The sequence below is a fragment of the Ambystoma mexicanum genome, chromosome 10 (genome assembly GCF_040938575.1).
Source record: "Ambystoma mexicanum isolate Mex_15411 chromosome 10, UKY_AmexF1_1, whole genome shotgun sequence".
In the NCBI taxonomy this organism is placed as follows: Eukaryota; Metazoa; Chordata; class Amphibia; order Caudata; family Ambystomatidae; genus Ambystoma; species Ambystoma mexicanum.
In genome coordinates this window covers 501,245,285-501,259,662 of record NC_090932.1, presented here as the reverse complement: position 1 = coordinate 501,259,662, position 14,378 = coordinate 501,245,285, and positions in this window count along the sequence as shown.

Below are 14,378 nucleotides of genomic sequence, written 5' to 3'. Positions count from 1 at the left end.
CAGGGCCATCGACGTGTCCACCTCCAACCCCCTGCGGATTGCCTCGAGGCACTCGGCCCGCCTCAGGGCCCTCCGCATGGAGTTCTCCGCCCTGACCATTGTGAGCCGTGCCTCTTCCGCCCGCTGCCGCTCCGCATCTATGGCGTGGCCCAACCGCTGCCACACGGAAGACACTCTCTGTCCTGGGTCCTCCTGCCCTCCGGCCGATGCCTGCCCCTCCGATGTTGAAGGCCCCGAGCCTTCATGGCTCCCACCACGTTGCTGCTGCTGCTGTGCCTCTGCCCGTGCACTGCCTCCTGCTGCCTGCACATCCTCCGCCGGCTGGGGTGCAGTCGTTGATGTGGCCACCCCTGCTGGACGTCCGACTCCCGACTGTGGCAGGGATGCCTCCTCCACCAGCTTGGCCGCACCGTCAGAGGCAGCTCCACAGGGCACCCAGGTGACTGATGGGTGGGAAGATGGCACGGAGGACGACTGGCGCGTAGGGTGTTCAGTTGAGGAGGGGGTCGTAGCAAGCCCCATCATACGGAGGAATCCGGCCTGGGTGACCTGTCCCAGCAGGCTGACGTGGTCAACGAGCCATTCGAGATGACGTGCAGTCTCCTCATGAAAAGACTGCAGGTCACCTCACATGGCCCGTTGACGCAACGCCACACCAGTCAGAACAGACTCAACCCGGACCTGGATAGCCACATCCGCAGGCAGAGGAAGGCCAGTTGTCGTGAGCTCATCCCCTGCCTGAAAACGGGTCTGGACGGAGCTATCCCTGCTGGTGCAAGATGATGCAGGGACAGGATCAGGGACAGGATTGCACACAGGCACCTCCGCGGCGGCCTGTGCTGCCTCCTGTCCCTGGTCCTGCACTGCACCACTAGCACCAGTGGGATCCCCACCTCCAGACCCCGTCTCTGTTGCTTGCACGGCCTCCTCCTCCACCAAACCCCCCACCAACCTGGATGACTCCGTGCCATCTTCCCCCGTTGGGCCCTGTGGGGTCCCAGCTGCCCCTTCTGCTGCATAGGAGTCCAACTCCAACCTCCGCCTCTTGGACCTCTCCCCGGCAGCTGCGGCCTGGGACGCGGCACCGGACTCCTCACTCCCCGACGAGATGACAACATGGGAGGGGAGCCGGGCCTTGCGTCTCCGGCTGGCGGTGGGATCCCCGCCGCTGTGCTCCAGAGCACCTTCTCCACCCTCTTCATCAGTTGACGCTGCAGACAGGGAAAAATAAAACACAGGCATCAGGGCACTGTACAATGGACACATACACACATGACAGTTGTACATGAGTGGCATTGGCAAACCTCAGACATGTCATCACAATCCCCAACACACATGTCATTTCAACTCGCACACATGAGCCATACCACAGCCATATCGCAACTGCCAGCACCATCCATACACATACAACAGCATGAGCAGGCAAAGGTGAGCCAGACATCACATGCAACACAGGAAGTGCACCACACATGTACACACACCACCACACTTGCATGCATGTGTACACCTCTGGCAAGTGTCGCAGTGTTCAGATGGGCATCCATGTCACATCTGCCCATCAGGCTTCCACATACCGCTGTCACATGCATCCATGTTGCATCACTGTTGCACCCTTGTCAAATACACACACATGCACATGTACACAGTGCTGATACATGCAGCTGAAAACAACATACATGCGTGACATCACGGACATGTCTACTGATATACACATTCATCCAAACATGTGTGCCCACACAACTGCATTTGGCATGCAAGCCTACACACACAAGCACCATCCATGTCTCACACATTCCAGCCCTCGCATGTGTTAGCCCCACGGCCCTGTACACCCCCACCCATACTCGACCCCATACAAACAGATGTGCAACCTGCACACTACTGAATAATCACCACACGCACAGCTCACAATCAGAATGCATGTACACTTACCGCTCGACTCCAGACGGGTCTGCCTCTCAAGGACCTGGACGTGGAGCGCTGGGGATATGCGTTCCAGGACCCTCATCTGTTCTTCCGACAAGTGGCCCCGTCGCCCCTTGGCATCCGCTGCCTTCAAGAGGCGCCGGGCCTTGTTCAGGGTCCTGGACCTGAAGTCCTCCCAGCGCTTCTTGACATGTTGTAAGTCGCGGACTGCCACCCCCTCCGCGTTGATGGCAGTCACGATGTCAGTCCAGATCCGAGTCCATCCTTCCTTGTCGGCGCGGGAACTTCCGAAGAGGGCATCATACTGCCCCAGGACTTGCTCCACCAGGACACCAACTTCGGTGGCACTGAATCTGGTGCCCCTCTGCCTCTCTGGCCGGGGGTTGTCAGTGGTCTCAGATGGTGTTTGCCCCGACATGACAACCCCAGAGGCAGGAGTGGGTGGGCAACTGGGTCCTGGGGCTGGGCTGTGGAGCGATGGAATCCCAGTCGGGAGTCTTCGGTTCCAGCAGGGGTGGTCACAGCAACAGTACCCCTGGCTGATGTGCAGGCAGCAAATGGCAGGGCACGTGGGCAGCAGGCAGTCAGGCAGCAACAGATGGCAGGTGCTCGGGGCTCTGGGGGGCAGTAGTTCGGCCTTCTGGGCAGGAGCGTGGACTTCCGTGTGCTTACGCGTGGCCAGCTTGATACGGAGTGATTTGGCACGTGAAAATCCTGCACGTCTGCGTGTAAATCGAGGAAAGGCGCTTAGCGCGTATGCACGTCAGCACGCATATGCGATTTCATTGGACCAAAGGCCCTTAGTGCGTGAGCGCGTCTGTGACATGATGCGCGCGGGTGTTTCCCTCATTACACAAGATGACAGAGCACACGTGGATTTCCACTAATCGCGTGTGGAACTTCCTGCGCACCCCAGAAATACACGTACCCAGGCCAATTGCGTGTACGATCACTTCCCTCCGATTACACGCGATGACACTCGGACGTGCAGTTTTACCACGTGTGCTCGCATATGCGATTTCATTGGCCCAAAGGCCACCATGCGCAGCTGTGACGTCACGCGCCTGGCCGCAGAGAATGGCGCATGTAAAAATGAAGAGATACACGTCCGAGTGTCAAAGCGCGTAATTGGTGGAAATGGCCTCATTGCGTATGCGCGTCTGTGACGTGTGTATAAAAGGTATGTGTAGAACGCCATTCCCTTGTACGTGCTTTTCGTGGAGAGCGAGTGGGTGAAATCTGTACTTCTTGTCGGTTCACACGCGATTTACTTCACGGCGTTTCCAGTTCGTACTCCCTGTTACCTCTGACAGCTTTTTCTCTTTTCCTCTTTTTCCTGGGCCTGTTTCCTCAAACAGCTTCCCTACTACTGTTGTCCTGTCTCCTCAGACAGCGTACAATTCTTCTTTTGGCGGGGGTGTTGCCAACGCGCACACGCGCATATTTTTCACGCTTTTGTTCTGGCGGACGGTGAGTCGCGCACGTATCTAACATCTGTGCTTGCCCCGTGTGTCGCGTACCCCTTCAGAGGTCATTCTAGGCTGCGTGTGACACGCATACGTTCATTCTTGTGTTCCTGGGTGCCACAGCGTAGTGCAGGTTTATTTTTCCACGCACGTGGTCTAGGAGGGGTTGCGTGCACCTTACTTCACTTTTTTGGGGTGCCTGTGCGTTGCGTGACCCGTCATCTTTTCCCAGGGGTGACATACAGCCTTGCTAGAGCACTAGGGTACGATTACCATCTGGTACCCAACCCCTTTGACCCCCAATTGCCCAGGACAATAGTTCACATCGACTCCCATACGCACAATAACATCAGTGCCATGGCTGGGAGGCGAACAAGCCGTAAGGGTGGCAAAGGTGGCCGAGCCCCAAGTGGTGGCCGTGGTGGATCCGGGAGGGGACGTGGCCGTGACTTGCAGGGTGCCCCTAGCCCCCCATGTGTGGAGGAGCAGTCAGGGACACCCATGCCCCCCCCCCCCGGTTGAGGTTACCGTGGCTGACACCATCCATGCTCAGCCCTTGTTGGACCAGCCCACTGTGGAACCAGACCTGGCACAGGGTGACTCCATGGCTGACTTCCAGGTCAGCAGGTCTAGGCCACGTGCGCCGGTGAACGTTGGTGTCATCAGGCCACGTGGATCAGGGGCAGCTAGGTCATCTGCTGCCCCGCGTAGGCAGGCTGGGGAGGCTGCAGGGGCAGCTGCGGCTCCATCCACCCCACCTCTCACACACCCATCCAGGACAGTGTCGGTCCAAGTCCATCATGCTGACATTACCCCTGACACCATCACACTTGAGATAATGCCTGCACCTACTCCCATGCTGAGTGTGCAATCCCACGCTCCTGCCCCTAGTGTCCAGAGCGGCGCAGGACACTCCGGATCCCCACCACCTTCCAAGCGGAAGAGGAAGATTGCTCGTCCAGTAGAGGCTGATGCCCCAGACACGGCTACACAGTCCGGCCCGTCAAGGAAGCCCAAACTTCAATGAGGCCGAACTGAATGCACTTGTAGAGTATGGTGATTGTTGCAGGATCCAAGACCACACCTGCACAACGTCAGGCACACTGGCAGACCATTGCGGACATCATAAGTGCCCTTGGAATCGTGAGGCGCACAGCTAATGAATGCTACAAGCGCTGGAATGACCTGAAGCGCAGGGCAAAGAATAAGCTGGCCTCAAGTCATGCCGCAACTCTAGTGACTGGAGGTGGGTCTCCAGCAGACGACATAGAACTCACTCCACATGAGCAGGTTGCTGGGACCTACGTCACGGAGGAACAGATCCAAGGCGTGGGAGAAGTGGCAGATTACGAGGAATTGTCCGGTGAGTGCACATGCATGTGTGTGTCATCCATGTGCATGGTGTGTGTGGGAGGGCTTCTGTTTGGGTGCCAGGGGAGGGTGTGTGTGCCTGAGTGGTTCGGCTCACCCATGTGCCTCTTCCTAAACATTCTTGCCAACAGCATTTGGGTATAGCAGCATCCCTTCGGCCAACATTAGACATCCAGCCCAACACCACCCTAGTTGCCCTTGGAGTGTCATCTTGCCACTACACTGTTGCTCATTTACCCATGTTTATTCAGGCAGATTGTTTGCATACCACCACTTTTACTCGGGATTTCTCAGTCCTATTGTCACATGTCTGACATGGCTATGGTACAGTGGACTGGCTCAGTTTTGTGGACATGATTAGTTTGGACATGTCCCTGTGCTATAGGACCATTTTTGACTGGCAGCTGCATGTTAAACATTTGAACCATTACAATGACAATAATCAATCATATGAACAAACTGGACTGAATGAACAATTGGTGACCTCCTCTCCCTCTTCACTTCATGGCTAGGGTACATGCCATCTGTGTGATGGCATGTGTATTTGACCTGCCAATCACTGGCCAATGTGTGATGCCACTGCTAGGCAGCATGCAGCAAATGTGTTCATCTTCCATCTTGGTGTCATCAATGTGTGCCATCTGCCTCCCCATCACACACAGTGACGGTGCATGCATGGGAGTGTTTTAGTCATGTGGGACATGTCAATCAAGTACTGTTTCTGTAGCCTCTCAGCCCTCATTGTGTGCCATAGTGCTAATGCCTGTTTCCATTTGTTTTCTTTTATGTCTTTGCAGGGGAAGACGCACCTGATACTGCTGGGGTTGTGGAGATGGTGCAGACCCAGGAGGGGTCTGAGGGCCGACCGACCACCAGTGAGGGACGTGGTGTGGTGGTGGGTGAGAACCCACAACTGCTGCAGGTCGTGCTCTCAAGGGGTGTCTCTGGCTGCACCTCCCCCGAGTTGTACTCAGGTGTTGATTCGGATGATGAGACCTACGTGCCGTCGCAGGTGAGTATTCCTGGGAGGGATTCTGTTCTGTCCGACCCACCTGCACCAGGGTTAGAACCCTCAATGGGGATGTCAGTGTTGGCAGGTACGCCTTTGGTGGTTACGGATGCAGGGTCACACTCCGCGACATCTGATCCTGTTCCTGGGCCAGCAGATCAGAGGGGGAATGCAGTCCTGCAGCCTCAGGCAGTGCCGGCACAGCAAGGCGCAGTTCGCCTTGCCCCAGACAGGTGTGGTGCCCGCCGACGTGGTGGCCGTACGCCACCTGGCAATACCGCATGGGAGCAATCCATTTACGGTATGGCAACCCAACAGGCAGCATCATCAGAGATGATGGCTCAGGCCATGGATAGGGTGGCCACTTCCATTGTCCCCCCTGAAAGGCTGATGGAGCGACTACAGCAGGCAACCGACTCCATCTGCCAGTCACACAGGGAGGACATGTTGGCGTCCGACAGGGACAGGCGGGCGGCACTGGCGACTCTGCAGGAAGCCATCTCCATAGAGTCCCAGGGCCACAGGGAAGCCCTGAGGCAGGAACTCCTTCACCTCAGGACGACTCTTGTTGAGCTTGAGGCTTCAACAAACAAAAGGACAGAACAGCAGCTGGAGCGTCTCACCCGTACACTCTCAGCTGAGATACAGGCAACTAGGGCGGAGGTCCGGGCATCCCGTGAGTTGTTGCATGGGGACCTTCGCACACTCATCCTCCAGAACGAGACCTACCACACCCGCATGCTTGCAGCCATGGAGGAACAGACTAGGGCTTTGCGTGGGCTGCCTCCCATAGTGCCACCACCTCCGGATGCAGCTGCAGAGGGTGAGGATAGCGACAGCAGTGATACTCCCACAATAGGGTAGCCGTGTAGGCCATGAGCCCATGGAGGTGTTTTTTTTTTCGCAAGATCCACACAGGTGGGTTTTGGTGTGCACCCTGTCCTCGGACCTCCTGGGTGGCCTCCCCAACCACCCCCGGGCCCATTAATGGCCATTTTTTATTTTTTTTTAATTTTTTTTATTTTTCCATTTTTTTTTTGGGACAGTGTGTTGCCTTGTGTGGCTCCTGTGGGCATACGCTGCATTGTGGCGGGGCACATACAGGCTTGTCATGGATTTGGTTCAGGTGCTTGGGTTTTTGTCACACACACCCCTCCTGCTTCCCGTTTCCATGGGCTTGCAAAGGGTGTGCCCAAGTGACATTGACGTACATGGTGACATTGGACTCCCATGAGCTGTGTGGGCAGTCTGTAGTCAATACTGTGTATACATTCATAGTGCATATTGTTGTTGTATTGTACACTGCGTGGTGTATTGATATGTGCCTCTGCATCCATCTCATCCTCCATATTTGCAGGTCCATTCCTCATGTCTTCACAATGCGGTCCACCTTGGAACTAGAGTCCATGTTGTAAGTAGTGCACCTACACTCTTGCGTGGCGCTAACACTGTATACTTGGAAGTGTTCGGAGGGCTGTCATCATCAGGTGGTGAGGCTAGCTAATTGTTAAGTCTGTAATGTCATGTTTAAGGTAGGTTGGAGGTTGTGTAGGTGATTGGTATTCTTGGTAAGTATTTGGTAATGTGGGTTGTAGGTCCTGCATTACTATGAGCATTTCATGTGTGGACATGTTTCCATTAGGGACACTGTAGCTGCTGACACTTGGGGCATGTTGTGGGGATTCATTTCTTTCCTCTCACATTGCATGACATGCCATGGTGTGTTGTGTGGCCGTGCTGGGGAGGGGGTGGGTGACATGGCACTGTTTTCATGTAGTATTTTGCAAGTGGGTATTCATTTCTGCAGCATGGAAGTGTCTTTTCATGACACTGCATTGGTGGTGTTTGTGTAGGTAGGGATGCACACATTGTGACACTTCCACATGAACAATCTCAGTCTGCTATGGTTCTGACAGTTGACAGTCCCTTTGTTCGTCTTAATTGTCAGGTCTAGTCATCATTGCTTATCAGATGGTATGTGGCAGGCCTGTGTGCACTCCACTGGGGTGTGATTTCTATGTGAAGTAATTAGCCACCAGATGCGTACGGGCTGCCTCACCCCGTGCCCTCTCCCCTCCCATGCGCAGCGGGCGTGCATGTGGTTGGGGATGTGGGGGCACCACCATGTCCACGGCCAGGCCCCGGCATGTTGCAACATTGTGCAGGACACATGCTGCCACTATGATCCTGCACACTACTGGGGGCGCATATAACAGCTGCCCGCCAGAACGGTCAAGGGAGCGAAAGCGTGACTTGAGCACTCCGAATGTGCGCTCCACTATGCCCCGGGTTGCAATATGGGCTGTGTTGTATCTTACCTCTGGAGGCGTGATGGGGTTCCAAATTGGCGTCCTCATGTGGGTGCGCAGAGGGTAGGCACTGTCCCCTGGTGAGGAGGTGATGGGTTCATTAGTGGGGTAGTGACATAACTCTGCATCTGACATGCATGCATGTGCAGTGGCATTCATACTCACCAAGCAGCCATGTATCGCCTTGCCGCCCAGCTTCTAGGTCCCGGCTTAGGGTAGACATTCGGTAAATGAAGCTGTCGTGGGTGGACCCTGGATAGTTGGCATATACTGAGGTGATGATTCCCTTAGCATTACATACTACCTGAACGTTGATGGAATGCCAGTGCTTGCGGTTCCTATAGATGTGCTCAGATGCCCTAGGGGGACGTAGTGCCACATGGGTGCAGTCAATGGCACCTAGCACTTTTGGAAATTGTGCCACACCGTAGAAATCGAGGGTGGCTGCCTGCCTTTCTGCAGGTGTCCTGGGCAGGTATATGTGCCTACGGACTGATGGGCGTGCAGTGATGATAGTCAAGACCTGGTGTAGGCAGCGTGACTGCGTGGCCTGTGACACCCCACCCACTATGGCACTTGTCCGCTGAAATGATCCTGTGGCTAAGAAGTGCAGTACATTGAGGACCTTCTCCAGGGGGCTGAGTGCTTGGGAGCACAGGGTGGGTGATGTGAGGTCATCCTCCCACTCACTGACCAGGTCCAGTATTATGTGTGGGGGAAACCTGTACCTCCCATACACCTGGTCATCAGGCATCCCAAAAAGGCTGGTTCTGGGAGTGAAAATTTGGGCCCTCACTATCCTCCTCCTCCTTTGGTAACCCACGGCCACTGCTGCTAGGAATGGTATATTCATCCTGGCGTATGAGCTTGTTTGTTGTTTGCGCGCACTTTTATGCTGCGCGGGTCGACGTACGCCTGCTTCATGCTGACGTACGTGTCTCAGGATTGGACCATTTTTCTGCTCGTCGTAGGCGAACGTGTGAATCTTCCCGCCCACCCCAGGAATACACGTAGCACGCTCTCACAGGCACAGTCACGGGTAAATATTCCCGCCCACCCCTGGAATACATGTAACCCACTCTCACAGGCCCAATCGCGTGTGGAAGTTCACGCGCACCCCGAAGTACACGTACCCAGGCCAATCGCGTGTGGGACTTCCCGCGCACCCCGAAGTACACGTACAATTGCGTGTGGAACTTCCCGCGCACCCCGTAGTACACATACCCAGGCAAATCGCGTGTAGAAGTTCATGCGCACCCCGAAGTACACGTACCCAGGCTAATCGCGTGTGGAACTTCCCGCGCACCCCGAGGTACACATACCCAGGCCAATCGCGTGTGGAACTTCCCGCGCACCCCGAAGTACACATACCCAGGCAAATCGCACGGCTGGGGGGTGGGGGTGGTGGGAAACATGAGTGGGGGCCTGGTGGAGGCTGCCCCTGGTGGATGGGGGTGGGGGTGGTGGGAGACATGAGTGGGGGCCTGGTGGAGGATGCCCCTGCACTGCTGGGGGGTGGGGGAAATAGGGGACATGAGTGGGGGCCTGGTGGAGGCTGCCCCTGGTGGCTGGGGGGTGGGGGTGGTGGGAGACATGAGTGGGGGCCTGGTGGAGGCTGCCCCTGGTGGCCGGGGGGTGGGGGTGGTGGGAGACATGAGTGGGGGCCTGGTGGAGGCTGCCCCTGCACTGCTGGGGGTGAGGGTAATAGGGGACATGAGTGGGGGCATGGTGGAGGCTTCCCCTGCACTGCTGTGGGGTGGGGGTGGTGGGAGACGTGAGTGGGGGCCTGGTGGAGGCTGCCCCTGCACTGCGGGAGGGGGTGGGGGTAATAGGGGACATGAGTGGGGGCATGGTGGAGGCTGCCCCTGCACTGCTGGGGGGTGGGGGTGGTGGGAGACATGAGTGGGGGACTGGTGGAGGCTGCCCCTGGTGGCTGTGGGATGGGGGTGGTGGGAGACATGAGTGGGGGCCTGGTGGAGGCTGCCCCTGCACTGCGAGGGGTGGGGGTAATAGGGGACATGAGTGGGGGCCTGGTGGAGGCTGCCCCTGCACTGCTGGGAGGTGGGGGTGGTGGGAGACATGAGTGGGGGCCTGGTGGAGGCTGCCCCTGGTGGCTGTGGGATGGGGTGGTGGGAGACATGAGTGGGGGCCTGGTGGAGGCTGCCCCTGCACTGCTGGGGGGTGGGGGTGGTAGGAGACATGAGTGGGGGCCTGATGGAGGCTGCCCCTGGTGGCTGGGGGGTGGGGGTGGTGGGAGACATGAATGGGGGCCTGCTGGAGGCTGCCCCTGCACTGCTGGGTGGTGGGGGTGGTGGGAGACATGAGTGGGGGCCTGGTGGAGGCTGCCCCTGCACTGCTGGGGGGTGGGGGTAATAGGGGACATGAGTGGGGGCATGGTGGAGGCTGCCCCTGCACTGCTGTGGGGTGGGGGTGGTGGGAGACATGAGTGGGGGCCTGGTGGAGGCTGCCCCTGCACTCCAGGGGGGTGGGGGCAATAGGAGACATGAGTGGGGGCATGGTGGAGGCCGCCTCTGCACTGCTGTGGGGTGGGGGTGGTGGGAGACATTAGTGGGAGCCTGGTGGAGGCTGCCCCTGCACTGCGGGGGGTGGGGGTAATAGGGGACATGAGTGGGGCATGGTGGAGGCTGCCCCTGCACTGCTGGGGGGTGGGGGTGGTGGGAGACATGAGTGGGGGCCTGGTGGAGGCTGCCCCTGGTGGTTGTGGGATGGGGGTGGTGGGAGACATGAGTGGGGGCCTGGTGGAGGCTGCCCCTGCACTGCGGGGGGTGGGGGTAATAGGGGACATGAGTGGGGGCCTGGTGGAGGCTGCCCCTGCACTGCTGGGGGGTGGGGGTGGTGGGAGACATGAGTGGGGGCCTGGTGGAGGCTGCCCCTGGTGGCTGTGGGATGGGGGTGGTGGGAGACATGAGTGGGGGCCTGGTGGAGGCTGCCCCTGCACTGCTGGGGGCTGGGGGTGGTGGGAGACATGAGTGGGGGCCTGGTGGAGGCTGCCCCTGGTGGCTGTGGGATGGGGGTGGTGGGAGACATGAGTGGGGGCCTGGTGGAGGCTGCCCCTGCACTGCTGGGGGGTGAGGTGGTGGGAGACATGAGTGGGGGCCTGGTGGAGGCTACCCCTGGTGGCTGGGGGGTGGGGGTGGTGGGAGACATGAGTGGGGGCCTGGTGGAGGCTGCCCCTGCACTGCTGGGGGGTGGGGGTGGTGGGAGACATGAGTGGGGGCCTGGTGGAGGCTGCCCCTGCACTGCTGGGGGATGGGGGTAATAGGGGACATGAGTGGGGACATGGTGGAGGCTGCCCCTACACTGCTGTGGGGTGGGGGTGGTGGGAGACATGAGTGGGGGCCTGGTGGAGGCTGCCCCTGCACTGCCGGGGGTGGGGGTAATAGGGGACATGAGTGGGGGCATGGTGGAGGATGCCCCTGCACTGCTGGGGGGTGGGGGTGGTGGGAGACATGAGTGGGGGTCTGGTGGAGGCTGCCCCTGGTGGCTGTGGGATGGGGGTGGTGGGAGACATGAGTCGGGGCCTGGTGGAGGCTGCCCCTGCACTGCGGGGGGTGGGGGTAATAGGGGACATGAGTGGGGGCCTGGTGGAGGCTGCCCCTGCACTGCTGGGGGGTGGGGGTGGTGGGAGACATGAGTGGGGGCCTGGTGGAGGCTGCCCCTGGTGGCTGTGGGATGGGGGTGGTGGGAGACATGAGTGGGGGCCTGGTGGAGGCTGCCCCTGCACTGCGGGGGGGTGGGGGTAATAGGGGACATGAGTGGGGGCCTGGTGAAGGCTGCCCCTGCACTGCTGGGGGGTGGGGGTGGTGGGAGACATGAGTGGGGGCCTGGTGGAGGCTGCCCCTGGTGGCTGGGGGGTGGGGGTGGTGGGAGACATGAGTGGGGGCCTGGTGGAGGCTGCCCCTGCACTGCTGGGGGTGGGGGTTGTGGGAGACATGAGTGGGGGCCTGGTGGAGGCTGCCCCTGCACTGCTGGGGGGTGGGGGTAATAGGGGACATGAGTGGGGGCCTGGTGGAGGCTGCCCCTGCACTGCTGGGGGGTGGGGGTGGTGGGAGACATGAGTGGGGGCCTGGTGGAGGCTGCCCCTGCACTGCTGGGGGGTGGGGGTGGTAGTAGACATGAGTGGGGGCCTGGTGGAGGCTGCCCCTGGTGGCTGTGGGATGGGGGTGGTGGGAGACATGAGTGGGGGCCTGGTGGAGGCTGCCCCTGCACTGCTGGGGGGTGGGGGGTTGGGAGACATGAGTGGGGGCCTGGTGGAGGCTGCCCCTGGTGGATGGGGGGTGGGGGTGGTGGGAGACATGAGTGGGGGCCTGGTGGAGGCTGCCCCTGCACTGCTGGGGGGTGGGGGTGGTGGGAGACATGAGTGGGGGCCTGGTGGAGGCTGCCCCTGGTGAATGGGGGGTGGGGGTGGTGGGGGTGGTGGGAGACATGAGTGGGGGCCTGGTGGAGGCTGCCCCTGCACTGCTGGGGGGTGGGGGTAATAGGGGACATGAGTGGGGGCCTGGTGGAGGCTGCCCCTGGTGGCTGGGGGGTGGGGGTGGTGGGAGACATGTGTTGGTGATCACTAGTGCAAGGTGACATGTGGGTTGGCTGGTGGGCATGGCCATGGTGGATGGGTTGCCTGTGGGACATGAGCAGGGGTGCAGGGTAGTACCCTGTGGTGTGGGCTGCCTGCAGGGGCCGTGGAGGGTGTAGAGGGAACACCTGGGGGGACCCACATGGCAAAATCACGTGTAGCATTCCCCGGCACCACCGAAATACACGTACCCTGCAGGAATCGCGTGTGAATCTTCCGCACACATCGGAATACACGTACCCAGGCCAATCGCGTGTGGAACTTCCCGCGCACCCCCACCTAGCCAGGCCAATCGCATGTGGAACTTCCCACGCACCCCGTAGTACACGTAACCAGGCCAATCGCGTGTGGAACTTCCCACGCACCCCCACCTAACCAGGCCAATCGCGTGTGGAACTTCCCGCGCACCCCGAAGTACACGTACCCAGGCTAATCGCTTGTGGAACTTCCCGCGCACCCAGGAACACGCGCACACGCTATTTTTCACACAGCGGGTGTCCGTATTTGTCGGGGCCCCTTTGCACCTCATTTGTCCTAGAGGGCCACTGTATGGGCAATTCATCATAGCTGTATATAGGTGCTTTTTGTTAGCGCACATTTTGGCGCACATTTTTTTCAGTCGCAGGGGCGCTACCGCCTGCTTTCTTGTGGCGTACTTGTTTGGCCCTGTGCGCGTCTTTGACCGTGCGTTGGTTTGCCCTATTCAATTCCATGAATACGGGTTGTAGGCGAGCGTGTGGGCGTTCCGCGCACTTGCTTCCTGTACTTCCCCCGTGACGCCCATATTTTCACGCGTTGTTCCCCATTCCGAGTGTTACGCCCCATGTTCCGCCTACTTTTGTGATGTGCGCCGCGCTATGTGCGATTTCGCAGTGGCCCGTGGCGCACGCTGTTGGATGACCTGTGCGCCGGCGTGCGCGGCGCACATTTTTAGCGCACATCCAATGTTTTTCTCGCGCACGGACTTCCATAAATCGCTGTGCGCTGGTTTTCCTGCGATTTTCGCACTTGCACTGCGATTTTCGCACTTTTCCTGCGATTCGCACGTTTTGGCACCTCTGCGCGGGATTTTTCGGCACACATTAATTCCATGAATCGACCCCCAAGTGCCTTGCTTGAGACACCACACAGGTAGTGGGTGTGGTTTGTACAGAGGGCAGGTTGGGGGTGGAACACGGAAAATGAGGAAGAACAAGGGAAAATGTGGGTGTTACGAGGGACGGCCCACAGGCATTCCATCACGCGCCCACTATTGCGTGGAATGATACGTATTCATGAATCCAAGCGTGCAAACTCTTAGTAGGGAAATGGCCACGCAAAGCCATCATACAATCCGCCGCCAGAAGGCATGCGCACAGACACTTGTGCATATGAATCACCACGCAAAGGTAAGATAGGGTGTCGAATTTAGGGGTGCATGCACACAGCCATGGTTCCGATCTGACTTAGGGGTGCACGTACAAAGTGTAGCGGGGTGCAGGAACAGTTTACAGGGGTTGGCATGTAGATTTTCAGAGTTTTACCCAAGTTACAAAGTATCATAAACATGATGTTGGGGTGCCGGTAACAGGTACGGGGGACCCTGCGCAGGATCCCCGAGATGCAGGCCTGCTTAAAGGGTACCCCACATACTTTTTGAAGGGTGCACCTATTTGCACCCGGGGGAGCACGCAAAGGTGGCCATTCTGGCTGTTTTTTCTTTG